This window comes from Sinocyclocheilus rhinocerous, unplaced genomic scaffold, assembly GCF_001515625.1.
Source record: "Sinocyclocheilus rhinocerous isolate Xijiao unplaced genomic scaffold, SAMN03320098_v1.1 scaffold4115, whole genome shotgun sequence".
In the NCBI taxonomy this organism is placed as follows: Eukaryota; Metazoa; Chordata; class Actinopteri; order Cypriniformes; family Cyprinidae; genus Sinocyclocheilus; species Sinocyclocheilus rhinocerous.
The window spans coordinates 107503-110076 of NW_015623660.1; the positions used below are offsets into that span (position 1 = coordinate 107503).

Genomic DNA, 2574 nt, shown 5'->3' on the forward strand with positions numbered 1-2574 from the left:
TATATTAAATAAAAAAAATTTAATGAATTAATTATTAGTTCATTAAAAATAATTTGTTTATTATAATATTATTATTAATATCTAAGTTATATTACTATATTATTATTAAATTATTTTTAAAATATGTATTTTTATTTGTAACATTTATTTTAAATGATGTGTGCATTAAACACTGACTGTTTTCAGACAGGTTTTCTAAACATTCCTCCATCAGTTCACAGCAAACTCACTCCGGCGGAGTCAGACGCCTGCAGTCTCTCATGAATCTTGTCTTTCTGGACACAGATACTTCGTTTAGATCCTAATGAACTGATCTTTAACGACTATTTTGGCTTTTGCGGCTTCATTCCTGTATAGTCCCCAGGAGTTTGATACTCCACTCATATTGCCAGGCTCATGCTGATTTTATTAATAGAGTCTCATCCCATATCTGGCGTGTGTATCGGGGATCGCTGCAGGAGTGAAGAGACACAATCTGAAGTATCTGTCTAATGGACATCACTGTCGTTCGGTTGGCTTGTACACACCACGTGCAGCTGAGTGACAATCCTATTGAGTTGCAACATGTGACCTGTGGTTATTTTTATTCATTTCATTTACATTATTGACTTAGATTACATCAACATGCAATTAGTAAATGTCAGTGTTCATTTGTTCTTCATTTTATCATGAATTTGATTAATGTTGTTTCTCATTACAATAATATTAAAGACTGACTGTGTTTATATTATTTATCTGAAGTGTTTTGTGATTGCTACATTTTTTTTCTATTGGAAAATGTTTTAAAATGTCAATATTTATTAAAAACACGATTTTGTGTATAAAACATTACAGGCATTTTTAAATCAGATATTTATGCATTTATGTCCAATTATGTTTCTATTTATTTATTTAACATTATCAACACACCTTATGTGTTGTGTTTGATAAATAATTTCATGGTTGTAATGATATTTTAAACATGTTTGAATGTTTGGCTCCTTTGTTTTGCTTTCTAATTTCATAGACAGCAGTTTATGAATTAATGCAGACATTCTATTAGTGTTTTTTTTACCTTGTATTTTTTACTTCAATATTTTCTTCAATATTTGTGTGACATTTCATCTCACACACACACACACACACACACACACACACACACACACAAACAAACAAAGTTTGTTAGTTGCAAGATTCTTGGTCATGATGTAAATAATATTTTTTACAATGTGATACAAAATATTTTCCACAATAAAAAGCCTATTGTATATGCCTATTTAACTTTTTAAAGTATTTTTTTATTTTTTTTATTTATTTAATTATGGATTTTCTGTTTAATATTTAATCGCTCGGACAAGGGTGAAAAAATCTGCACAAAGAAAATATATTATTTTATGTTATTATTAAATAAAAATATAAAAAAATAAAAAACAACGATTTTTTAAATTATTATTAATTATTACTAAATAAAAATAGATAATAATAACCATTATTATTATTAATGTTACTGTTATTATTATTACTATGCCATATTGTTACATAATAAAAATCTGCAGCCCTTCAGTCCAAACAAGCACATCGAAACTTGTTTAGCGCATTTTAAATCGATATCGCAAATGTCATCACAAGACGCTTCCACCGAGTCATAGTTACTGGATCCCTGTTAATCGAAAGCACTAAATCCCGCTGTCAGCCGCAAGACCTCGTGGCGCAACGGTAGCACGTCTGACTCCAGATCAGAAGGTTGCGTGTTCAAATCACGTCGGGGTCAAAATTTTCATCTTTACTCTCCGAGCTTATTAAGTATTAAAATTAATAGCACATATTATATTCCGAGTATGATTATGAAATTCAGTCACATGTTGGCAGTAGGCCTACAGAATAATAACAATAATTACACTATTCCATAAGAATTCTAGCATTCAAATATTGAAACGGTGCTTGATCTTTGACAGGACAAGATTACATGTTTATTCTATTGAAAAAATGTTTTACAATGCCAAAATGACATGTAGAATATAGACATTAATATAAAATGTAGACATTTTCACCATAAAATATCATTATATTATTAGATACTTACATATTACTTCATTTTATTTACAAAGTTTGAACATTAATGTGCAGATCACTAGGTGGCGCTGCAGCACAATAAACGCACCAGCTTCACGTCCATATCAGTCTGAAAAACACGAGGTTTGAACCTGACACGCAGTGCTATTAACAGACAGGAGCAGCAGAATAAAGTCCTATAGGATAATTCCAGAAACTGCAGCACAAACCTCGTGGCGCAACGGTAGCGCGTCTGACTCCAGATCAGAAGGTTGCGTGTTCAAATCACGTCGGGGTCAAATGTTTATTCTTCGCATTTGAACCCACAGATATATATTTATAAAACAATAAATGCAGAGAACGTAAATAAGATCTCATTCTGAAATCCAGAGGAACAAATCTTACCTTCATACAAGTGTGGGGCAGTTCATGTGGATATTAAATGTTCAATATTCAGAGAACATAAGGGAAGTTGATCCTGCGGTGCCAAAGAGGTATTTTAGAGTAAACATCAGCGTTTTGGGTCTAGGTTTTTTTTTTTTT

The 2574-nt window shown here is 31.3% G+C and overlaps 2 non-coding genes across 2 annotated transcripts; both read left to right on the forward strand.

Annotated features, from left to right (window-relative positions):
* The first annotated feature begins 1678 nt into the window (after positions 1–1678).
* trnaw-cca (transfer RNA tryptophan (anticodon CCA)) lies at positions 1679–1750 on the forward strand. Its single transcript has one exon. It is a non-coding gene; the product is annotated as a tRNA-Trp (tRNA).
* A 508-nt stretch (positions 1751–2258) lies between these two features.
* trnaw-cca (transfer RNA tryptophan (anticodon CCA)) lies at positions 2259–2330 on the forward strand. Its single transcript has one exon. It is a non-coding gene; the product is annotated as a tRNA-Trp (tRNA).
* Positions 2331–2574: the final 244 nt, after the last annotated feature.